We start from the raw sequence: 12,974 nt of genomic DNA on the forward strand, positions 1-12,974 counted from the left end.
ATACCTTTTGCTATCTTCTGTCTACTACTAACCATGGCAGGTGAAACATCAGATGCGAAAGAGTGTGTTTTGAGAGAAGAAATCACAATGTTGTTGGATGGTCATTGGCAAACTATTAGTAACGACATTGACAAGAAGCTTGCGAGAACCAATACTGCATTGCAATGACTCAATAAAAGCATTGCAATACTCAATACACGCTTTGATCGATTGGTTAATCTGCCACCAAACAATGGTCAACTGGATCCTCATGTTGCAGCTCATGAACAAGAGGAGTCTGTCGCGGATAAAGAAATTTTGAGGCAAGAACATGACGCCTTTGATGCACAACTACAGAATCCATAGAATTTCAACCGTCAAGGTATGAGAGGTAATGATTTTCAGCAACATAACCCACGTGTTAATGATGATCCATTTGCTAAGGTTAAGTTTACTATACCATCTTTTGCGTGTACTTATGATGCTAAAAAGTATTTAGATTGGGAGATGACGGTCGAACAGAAGTTTAATGCTCATTTGGTTCCTAAAGTGAATAGAGTTAGGCAAGCCACTAGTGAATTTAAAGATTTTGCAATCATCTAGTGGAATAGAGTTTGCATCGATGGATTAGCGCCTATGACATGGAATGCTTTAAAAGTTGCTATGTGTAACAGATTTGCTCCATCCTCTTTTAAACGTGATTTGCGTAAGAAATTACAGCACTTAAACCAAGGTTATAGATCCGTAGAAGAATATTATCTGGAGCTACAAATTAGTATGTTGTGTTGTGATATTATTGAGGATGAAGAGGCTGCGTTGGCACGCTTTTATGGAAGGTTAACGCATGAAATTCAGGACATAGTTGATTACAAAGAATACGATAGTGTTCCTAGATTTTTCCAACTTGCGTGTTTGGTAGAAAAGGAATTGCAGGGACGACAGCAGAGGCCAAGTAACAATTTTGGAAGCTCGATTGCTTCAAAATCAACGTCGGGTCAAGACAAAACAGCCCCACGATCAGCTTCACGGTCTACTGCCCCCTTCTCGAGGAGGGCATGTTCAGCAATACCCTCAACACCGTCACACGCTCCTGAGGTAAGTAAATCCGTAAGTGTACAGGGTCCAACCAAGAGCTCTTCTTCGGTTGCCTCTATAGGCCAATCGACCAGGATTGTATGCCACCGATGCAAGGGAATGGGCCACACCATGAAGGATTGTCCAAGTCAACGAGCATACATTGCAACAGATGATGGTGGATATGTAAGTGCTAGTGATGTTGAGGATGAATATGCTCTTGCAGCTAACCTTGCAGGTAAAGAGGACGAACTCGAGATGGATATCAACCATGAGTAAGAATTGAGTGCAGCTGCTACGGAGAATTATAGGACACTCATTGTGCAGCGAGTGTTAAGTACTCAAATGGAGCAAGTGGAACAGTTACAACGCCATAATCTATTTCAGATGTTCCTCATAATCAAGAACTTTCGTGTTCGAGTCATTATTGATGGAGGAAGCTGCAACAATTTGGTAAGTTCAGATTTGATCAAGAAACTTTCATTGCTAATAAGAACACATCTTCATCCATACCACATTCAGTGATTCAACAATAGCGGTAAGGTGAAGGAAATGCAAACAGCTAGGGTGCATTTTTCTATTGGTTCATACCATGAATGTGCTGATTTTGATGTAGTTCCTATGCAAACATGCTCTCTTTTGCTAGGACGACTATGGGAGTTTGATACTAATGCAACACATCACGGTAAAAGTAATAAGTACACTCTTATGCATTAAGGAAAGAAAATAACTTTTCTACCTTTAACCCCTGCTGAAATTGTGAAATGTGAGCAAGAGATAGCTGAAACTAAGAGAAAAGCGCTTGAGAATGAATCTGAAAATCATCAAGTAGCCGAAAAAGTTTTTCCACCTAAAAAGGAGAAAGCAACAACAACTTCTAAGTCTGATGGAATTAAATTGAAAGAGTGTGTTATGCTTGCCACTAAATCTGACCTTGCTGAAATTTGTGATAATGAGCTACCATGCTATGCTTTGATATGCAAAGATGCTTTAGTTTCACTTGAGGATATATCTACCTCTTTGCCTCCTGCTGTTTCTAACCTTTTGCAGGAGTTTGTGGATGTATTTCCAGCTGACGTACCCCCGGGATTACCACCTATTCGAGGGATTGAGCATCAAATTGATTTGATTCCGGAAACAACTTTGCCAAATCGTGTTGCATATAGGACCAATCCGGAAGAGACTAAGGAAATTTAGCGACAAGTGCAAGACCTTTTGGACCGTGGGTATGTACGAGAAAGTCTTAACCCTTGTGCTATCACGTTGCACCACTTGCAATAAAGCTAAGTCTCGTTTAAATCCACATGGCCTTTACATGCCTCTTCCTGTTCTTAGTGTACCTTGGGAGGATATTTCCAAGGATTTTATTTTAGGATTGCCTAAGACAATGAGGGGGAGGGATAGCATATTTGTAGTTGTGGATCGATTCTTTAAAATGGCACATTTTATACCTTGTCACAAGAGCGATGATGCTACAAACATAGCTAATTTGTTTTTCAGGGAAATCGTTTGACTACATGGAGTGCCTAATACTATCGTCTCGGATTGTGACGTAAAGTTTTTGAGTCACTTTTGGAGATCACTTTGGAATAAATTAGGGACAAAGCTGCTATTTTCTACTACATGTCATCCCCAAACTGATGGCCAAATAGAGGTCGTCAACCGCACGGTATCGACCATGTTGCGGGCAGTTTTAAAGAAGAATTTGAGGATGTGGGAAGAGTGTTTATCACATATTGAATTTTCTTACAATACGTCGGTACACTCCACCACCAAGGTAAGTCCGTTCCATGTAGTATATGGATTTAATCCGCATGCTCCTATTGATTTACTACCTTTGCCTACTTTTGAAAGACTTAATTTAGATGCTAAAAAATGTGCTGAGTTTATTCTTAAGTTGCATGACACAACTAAAAGAATATAGAGAGCATGACTGAAAAGTATAAGATTGCTGGAAGTACAAGTAGGAAGGAAATAAAATTTGAACCAGGTGATTTAGTTTGGTTGCATTTGAGGAAGGATAGGTTTCCAGAACTAAGAAAATCAAAGTTGATGTCTAGAGCTGATGGACCATTTAAGATAATTGAGAAAATCAATGATAATGCATACAAATTGGATCTACCTGCAGATTTTGGGGTTAGTCACACATTTAACATTTCAGATTTCAAGCCATATTTAGGAGAAGAAGATGAGCTTGAGTCGAGGATGACTCCAATTCAAGAGGGGGAGGATGACGAGCCCATGGCTCCTTCGGATACGATGAATACCACCAATAATCCTCAAATCATACAAGGTCTAATTACAAGAGCATGTGCACGACAATTAGACCACCAGGTGAACTCGTTCCTTGCTGTTCATGTTTCCTTGAATGAATTACTACTAAATTCTTGTGATGTTTTATTGCATAGGAACGTGGGAGAAGCACCACAACCTTACCCAGACGTCACTCCTCGAAGGCCAAGTTTACTCGGACTCAAGGCTGAGCTCTAGTCGTGGTCGTGGTCAAAGTCGTGGTCGTGGTAGAAGTTGAGATCCATGACAGCACGTCAGTAAAACGGGCATAACTCTCTCATACGAAGTCCGTTTTAGGCAATCTTGGACATTCTGGAAAGCTTACAATGAACCCTTTCCAACGGATATGAGCTTGACCAAATATTCTTTATAGTTTAGTCAAAATAAAAGGAATAAGGTGCTACATCACTGTTTTGAACCCTGCCGGGTTTTGTAATCGTGTCGGAGTCAGAGTCCAGGTTGTGCACGCCTCTCCCCACAGTTGCACAACCCTAGGTCGACCTCCTCATGCCCCCCTCCTATATATGCACAGTAGCCATCGTAGTTTAAGCTTGAGTTTAGCTTAGATTATTCTGTTTAATACAGTTTCGCCGTTTATCGGCTTGTTGAACCCCAACTCGAGTGCTTCATTGGTAATTAGCAATACTCAGATTGCATCTACTTGTTCTTGCTTGCGTTCTTGATTCACTTGCAGGAAAAGCCTTCTTAGTGAGGTCAACCACGTCTTGGCACGGTTGATAACCACGGAGTAGTGGTGTAGTGGTTATGATGGTTCTTGATCTGTTCTGATCGGAGCCTTTGGATCATCAACGTCGAAACTTCACTAATCAACTTATTATATTACCTTCGGAAGATCGAGCAAACGCGCATCAGTGGATTTGTATGAAGCGTGAAATTGCTATCTACATAGCCAGGTGTGATACATGTCAAAGAGCGAAACCCGAACATCTCAAGCCGGCTGGTACACTCCAACCATACCTATCCCCTCACAGAAATAGGAAGAAATTAGCATGGATTTTATCACCGGACTTCCCAAGACTTCTCAAGGTTATGACTCCATCTAGGTAATCATGAATCGATTGACAAAGTTAGCACATTTTCTTCACGTCAAGACTAGTTTTGCTGTCAAGAGATATGTAGAGCTATATCTCTCTTGAATTGTTTACCTCCATGGTGTTCCCAGAACGATCATTTCTGATTGAGGCTCTCAATTTACCTCTAATTTTTGAAGGGTCTCCATGAAGCTATGGGAACCAAACTTCTTCATAGCACTACCTATCATCTTCAAACTGGAGGACAGACTGAGTGAGTGAATTAGATCCTAGAGGATATGCTGAGGGCATGTGTTCTCACTTACGGGAATAAGTGGGAGATATGTTACCATTTGCAGAATTCTCCTACAACAACAGTTTTCAGTCAAGCATCCAAATGTCTCTATTTGAGGCATTGTATGGAAAAAGATGTTGAACACCTCTAAATTGGTCGAAATCTAGCGAACGACTTTTCTTTGGCCCTGACTTAGTCACGGAAACCAAAGAACATGTGAGAACAATTCACAAGAATTTACTCATAGCTCAACCAAGGCAAAAGAGCTATGTCATTCGCAGAAGGTAAGAACTCAAGTTTGAGGTTGGATATTTTGTCTATCTCAAGGTAGCAGTACCTCTCAAAGGCACTCAATAGTTTCAAACGAAGGGTAAGCTAGCACCCTATTATGTTGACCCTTTTCAAATCCTTGCAAGATGTGGGAATGTGGCTTATCGGCTAGAATTGCCACCATCTCTTTCGGTTGTTCACAATGTCTTCCATGTCTCGTAATTGAAGAAATACCTTCGAGTCCCAACCAAAGTCATTCAGATAGTAAACCAAGATTTACAACCCGATCTATCCTATTGAAAATGACCAATTCAGATTTTGGATGAAACTGAGAGAAAGACATGAAGTTATTCCATCAAGTTCGTCAAGGTGCAATAGAGTAATCACACAGAAGATGAAGCTACTTGAGAGATAGAGGATCGAATCCGCTCCAAGTATCCTGACCTATTTGCAATTTGTGAGTATTGTTCCATTTTTGGATATTTTGGACATCTCACATAATCATAGTTCATCATCTTGCCAATCAAAATATTCTTCCCTAAGGAAAGCACTTAGAAAAATCTCAGCCGGAGGAAAAGACCCTCCTAGCGGTCTAACCGCACTCCTGTCGATCTGACCCCTAGAGGCATGTAGTACCATTTTGACCCCTGCTCATTGGGCAGTCTGGCCACCAACACTCATGGTCTGACCGTGAGAGGCCACCAGAGCCAAAAACTCTATGTTTGATTGGTGGTCCAACTGCCATGATAGCAGTCCAACCGCCACTATGTTGGGGTCTGACCAGCAAAACACAGAGATGTTCGAGGACTTTTTCGTCATGATGTTGGAGAAGTCCAAAAACCCTTTCCCACATTGAATAAATTCCATCACCCACTCCCCTAATTTTGCTGAATCTCAGGACAAGATTCTTTTTAAAGGGGGAGATTTGTCACACCCTGAAAATCCTAACCTAGTCATCGAGCATGCACATGCATCATTACATCATACATCTTTCTTATGGTTTTGTGTTAAGCATTTCCCAAAACTTTTTGAAATGTTACATCGATAACTGACTCGCATTTCCACCATACGTATATGTGAGTGGGAATTGTTTAAAAATAGTTAGGAAGGCCCAATAACATTTAGGAAGGATCAAGAAAAGAATATGAAGAAACAGGGAAAATAAATAAGACTTTCAGCACATGGGCCTAGCCCACGATCTGATCGGCATTCCTCGTTGTTTGACCGCCAGAGCTCATAACCCTACTTAAAGCCCAACCGACCACCTTGACCACCACGATGGCGTGAGATCGATGGAGAAGGCTTCCCTAAGCTACCTGAAGGCTTCCCCGAGCTCCTTCCCACCATCTTTTTAACCAGAAGATGATTCCCCATGTCTTCTTCCACCTCAAGGCCAACCACAAGCCCAGAGCCCAATCTTCTAATCGAAGCTTCCCCAGAGTCGGCAAACCCACTAGAAAGCTTCCCCACACCAAAGTAAGACTTTCCCCATCATTTTCCACATCATCCCCGAGCTCAAACCCATCCTCGTTAGTGTAGACCTGAGCTTCACTCTAGCGATGGACTTCATCCATTGGATCCTCGAGTTTGGCCCCGTGCATGTCGACCAAACCACCAAAGAAACACTTCCCTAGTCTTATAGAGTGTTTTGGTACCATTCTTGGTCGAAGGCATCACTAGAACCTTCGCCAGCGATCTCACTGAGGTGCCGTCAGCTAGGCCCAGCAATCTGACCGCCACATGAGCCGTTCTAACTGCTAGGATCTGACTTGGCCAGTTAGACTTAAGTCAAACTCCACAATCAGGAGTCAAATCACCATCTGGGCCAATATGGCCGCCACCTATCTCAGCTCTGACTACCAGCTACTCCGTACCCATTGAGCTTAGGTTACCTCATGTGATGTTTAAACTTTTGCTAGCCCAACCGATTAGCATTCTTTTGCAAATATTTTCATAACATATCACATTGCATATCATTCATGATCATGCATCATAAAGCATATCTCTTCACTTGTTCCTTTATTTATTCGATGCATATTCCTTTGATTAGAGAGTGATGTATCGATAGTTCAAGAAGTCAAAAATGACAATGAACCTGAGTTGTAAGTGAACGAAGCATCGGGAAACCAAGGCAAGCATTTATCATATTGCACCCTTACTTTACAATGGTCATGTGTCTTAACTTACTACTATTGTATGGGTCCGTTGCATTAGTTAAGTTGAGTTATGAAGGTCAATTGGGTAGATCCTATATTGTTGCATTACCTTCCATGTGATTTATGGTACCGTATCCTTATAACCTTGGGTAACAAATAGAATTAAGTCTAATGTTCGATAGCTACTTAGCTTTTCTTAGCATGTTGGTAGAAGTCGAGCGGTGGATGTCACCATTGTTCGCAAGTTATAGGACATGTATTACAAGCTCTACGATGATGGTTAAGTAAATATGGTAAGTGTGTTGGTTATGAGACTTGAGTAGGTGGTAAGGACGGATGAGAAAGGAGTCTCAGATGTTATAGCCCCGCTTGAGTTGATTAAGGATTGTATCGATGTTTTCCTACGCTCAACACTTAATGTACTTACCACAATTCCATACATGGGATGGATGAGTTAAATATCGTATGCTGTGTGTATTGACTAACTGTGGCCATGTGGTGTGTCGAGAAAAATAATGAGATAGAGAAGTTTATTCTGGGGCGGTGAGGACCCTAGGTTGTTCAATGGGGAAGAGTCCCGACAGAAACTAGGTATTCTCGGTAGCGTAGGCACGGGCTGATCTGATGCAACACATATGAGAAAGGTTATCACAAGGGCCGAGAGGATGGACTCGTGTCGTGTGGGTAAATATGTACCCCTGTAGGGTTATAAGAATAATTCGAATTGCCACGCTCTTGGTCATGAGTATGCTTGGTGTCCTGATAGTTCATCGTAGAAATCACATGATGTCTTGAGATGATGGTCATGTTCATCTCTTGTATCACTTGTATAAGGTTGATCTGATTCCTTCGGGTTGATCACTTATATAAGGTTACTCATTAAGCTATGGATAGGAATTTGGGAAATAGTGGGTCATGTCAGTTGAGTTGCCTAAGTCTTCATACTTAGGTGCGTACACATTAATATGATAAAAATTGTATTTAAGCAAATGTGTCAGATTATGGCTTAGTTTTCTTGCCACAACCAAATGCATTATCCATCATGTCGGGTATATACCCATATTTGTAAGTCTTGCAAGTACTTTCATACTCACGGTGCTATTGTTGAGTTTTTGTTGCAGGTGAGGACGAGCCAGTGTTGGTTACTTTTACCCGCTGATGTCAGCGATGGGCAAGAGTAAAGCCAAGTGACACGAGACTAACCTTGATGATGCTTAAGGGCAGAAACATCATTGGGCTGCTTTTGATACTTTGTTGTACATTTTTTCCGCTGCATATCTAGATGACGATGTACTAGAACGATCTCGTTGTAACATAGTTCTAGTCTTCGTTATGGGTCAAGTATGGATAACTTGACACTAGTTGTTTTACTCTGATAACTTTTGATAAACAATGTTGTAATATAATTTTACACTTGTTGTCCCTTATCGTGATGAACGTATGTAAAAGTACATGTGTGATCCTAGCAAGCATGTATCGGGAATACCAAAATTGCGTTTGTTTTAAACAAATGATAGTGCAAAGGGTGGTTTAGATGTGTATCGGCACATGGCATGCCGGTTATCAGGCTTGTGCTAGCTCTCATCTTTATAGCCTATCGTCCTGTTCGATTAAGCCGAGTGCAATTTGAGCGGCTCTCACAAGTAAATCCAACTCTTACCCTTGGTGGTATACAACAATTATAACTTGTGCCATTACATAGATTGGGCTGAATTTTTACATGGGCCTATTCCTGGGCTATTGGGCTATCCCCCAATAGAGTGTGTTTGGGCCTACAACATACTTGAGATTTGTCAAACTTATCTTGTAGTTTAAACAATGTATCCCATAACTTAGAGCAACTCGATTGCTTTTGATGAGCATATATCATCGAGTGGTGAGGCAAGAAAAACCTTTGGAGACTTCTTCCACGAACGACTCGGATTAGGCTTTATTATGGATTCGAGTGTTACAAACACGTTGGATTGTGTGTACTTGGGTTAAGATGTATTGTTACTTTGAGTGTTACAAACGCGTTTGTTTGTATGTACTCAGGAAGGTGTCTAGCCTGGCATCGAATCCTTGCAGTTTTGGTCGTAAGGCTTATTTGAACTAACCACCTGAAGGTAGACGTCATCAAGCAACATAGCGAAGCCCTTTTTTAAAAGGCGGTCTTTTTTAAAATTGCTCTATGTATGATATACTTTCACGTAGCCCTGACTATCTGACTATATGACGGATGTATCAGTCAGGCAGTCAGTTTTTTTTAGGAGAGAAATTTTATTTCCTTAGCCCCCGACTATCCGATTGAAGTAGAACATTTTTATCATATAGTCAGAAGTTAGAGTGGATGTAAAAGTCACAAATTACATTCCTACCTTCATTCGTACTTAGAATGTTAAAAGTTCATCGAACAGATGAAGATCTACCGGAACCAAAAGTCGGTCATTTAGTCTCAAGAGAAGAAAATAAAATAGCACATTGTTTCCAGGGAACGTCTTGACTCTATTACTTTGACAGAAAAATTAAAATACACCTCACCTAACTTACTCGCTTACTAAAAATAAGACTGGCCGAGTGGGTCAGCATCCTGCGAGCTGACGAGCATGAGTTCTAGTTCGGGCCCAGCACAATGCTGATTCTGGTGAGCCGACTAAGCAGGATCTCGATGAACCACCTTGATCTCTTTGCCATATTTAGGAGTAACTTTGGGCTTTGAGGGTTTAGTCTCTCCCTCCACGGAATTGACTTCATGGAGAGGTATTCGTTATGCCAGCTCGAGGCTTTTCCCATTACACTTTAACGCCATATGTCTGTCACGAATGACCCCCTTGGGACGTTGAAGCTTCAGGGGCTGGTCGACCAAAAATAGCATTATACGCCGTTTCAAATTCAGCTACATCGAACTAGATTTTCTCCATTCAGAAATCCTCTGCGTTCCCTAAAGTGACATGTAGCGAAACTTGCCCAGCAGTTTAGACAAAGAACCCTGTATGGTGCCATGGAAGGCGTACTTCACTGTAACAACCCAATTTCTAAAATCCAAATGAAATAAGAATTATTTTTATAAAGAAAATAAAAACTTTTGCAAAGTCAAAATAAACCCTAAACATGTATATATGCATATATGTTTGTATATTCATATGAAGGTATGTATATACATGTATAAGTCTATATATGTATGAAGGGATATGTTTTATTTTTATGAGAATATATAAGTATATATGTCGACGATTAGTGAACCGTCAATCTTACGAATTTATAGAAAAGATGGGGGATGTCTCGAGTAGACGAATCAATAGAATACATAGGGGGGTTTTAGACAGGTTCGGGTCTCTCTTAGGATAATACCTCTATATCTTATTTGTGTTGTATTAATCTACGGGACTGCTACAACGGGGTGCAGGACTAACCTAGATAAATCTAACCTAGTCGAGCAACTTCTAATAATTTGTAGTCTTCTGTCACTTGTTGGCTCTTGTCCTCCACAGGGTCCCTAGGCTATGTATATATAGGAGCGTATGTCTTATGTAGTCTTTCTTCTCATTTTTAGAGATAAACTTCTCTGTTTACATGATACCTTGGGTACCTACGGGCAGTTTTCATTCATCCAAAGATCTCCTTCCCGACGATAGAAATATGCCCCAAGAACTATAAGAAACCCTAGGGTATTCAGATATATATTTATAAATAAACGATTGCTTGTTGATTCCTTATGTGAAGTAAAATGTGTGTAGAGTATATGTTGTATATGTATATATACATGTATATACAAGAGAATACAAATAAATAGAATAGAAAGAAAAAGGAAAAGGAATAAGAAAAAAAGAAAGGATAGTCTGGGCTGAAATCCCCGAGAAGCCCACCTCTTCCCTCCCTCTCTTGTTGGCCTGCCAGCCCGACCCAGCTCTGTATCTCTCTCTCACACACTCTGGCCCGAACAACCTGTCATCTCTCTCTCTTCTTCCCTGTTTCCATCTGACAATAGTCATGACTAAGGTGACCACGCGAAGGAGATGTCGTGCCCGAGACAGAGATCAGATAGTGATCGCCAAAATGGATTCATATGAGCCTCTAGAAGCTTTGGCCCGCACCGAAATCTACAGAGCCAGAGCTGATCACAGGATAGCCTCAATATCAAATCCGCTGGCCGCACGGGAGCTCATTGAAATTCGCACAATTTTTAAAGAGATAAGCTATGAGCTCAAAGTGAAAAGATTTCAGGAGCTATATGCGACCTTCTGCCCAGATAAACGCCAGTTGAGCTCATTTGAATAGTGAGATAGAGCTCGGATCGCCTCCACCACCGCATGTCAAAATTGAGTCGATTCCAAGCCCACATACCCTCCCTTGTATATATGTGTAGCCCCAGCGTTGCAAACCTTTTGCCCAACTCGCTGAGCCAAAATTGCCACCGCCACCGCCACCCCATCTTTGACGAGCTCAGAAGCTTGAATCACGCCGCCATCCAAACCATTGGAGCCGAGGACGATAAGTGTCAGCCATCCTATCTTGTTTGAGCGATCACGATTAGATCTAACATACCAGTTCAATGAGGTGTGATCTCGGCCATTGGATCTTGGTTTGATGGTTGCAATTTAATGTAGTTGACAGCGTCGTTAGCTGACCGTGACACCGTCCTTACCCACGTCAACCGTCCTAGTCAGTGTGTCGTGTCAGCCTCTGAGCACATGTGGCAGCACCACTTCGGATGTGTGTGCACACATGTCATGCCCAGTCAGCAATTGTTTTTCTTTTTATTTGGTTTTAAGTACTGCTGATGCCACAAATCATATATATTGCTCAATAATTAGTTTACCAGTACAAAAATAATTCTAAAAATAGGACTAAAATGGAAAAATAATTTTTATATTGTTTTAATAATTTAATTTTATTCTATTTTATGTTTTATATAGTTTTATAATTCAAATAAATGCTAAAAATTCTAGAAAAATCCTAGAAATCCCAGAAAATCATAGATGACTCCAGAAAAATTCTAGAAAAATTCTAGCAACATAATTTCATCTATAGATAATCTTTTTGGTCTTGTTTTAATCTTTCACAAGCCATAAACTGTACCTCCGATTTGACCCGTTCTTTCACCGCATTTTCTGGAAGAGTGTGGTCTTGTATGTAATGATGTTTGTTGTATCATATTTGGTTCTCTTTAGATATTGGTGTTTATGTGTTGTCTTTTTGCTTATATTTGTGAGTAGACACTACTGTTTGAGGAGTTTAAAGGACTATAGAATCAAGACTTTGAAAACCCAAGTGAGTAGAGTGAAGGCAAGTTGTGTGTTTGAACATATTTATTTTGGTTTTTAAAATATTTTATTTTACAAACATGCATACTAATAATTCTGTCAGGAATCCTAAGAGTTAGATTTTACTCTAGTTTTTCCTTACTATCCTTGTTACCAGAGTTATGGTTTTGGATTATGAAATGGTAGATGATGCTTAGCTTTGCTTTGGGATAGTGATCATGATAATTGCTCTAAAAACATGGTAATGGTCCTATGCAACAATGATAAAAGATGATGGTATAATTTTTGTAGCAACATGATATAGAGATTTAAGAAAAAGTTGATGAGACTGGTACTGGTTGTACAATTAGGATGTGATAGCTTTGCTCAAATCTAAGGACCAGTTCATGGAGTGATTTTTTCATGCAAACAGTACAACCACAAGCCTAGAATGGAACGAGTCTTGCCAATTAATTTGCATACTCTCAGTATTGTGTAAACCATCCAGTCGTATGGAATAGAAGGTTGTACTTCCACGGTGTTCCATTGGCGCAAGATGTGGCTTTTGTTGGTGAGGTGTATTCACGCGATGGTGCACGTGTTGAGAGGGGCATTGTAAAGGATTTATAGTGGTCAACTCAGTGCACACCTCGAA

This window comes from Phragmites australis, chromosome 22 (assembly GCF_958298935.1).
Source record: "Phragmites australis chromosome 22, lpPhrAust1.1, whole genome shotgun sequence".
Lineage (NCBI taxonomy): Eukaryota > Viridiplantae > Streptophyta > Magnoliopsida > Poales > Poaceae > Phragmites > Phragmites australis.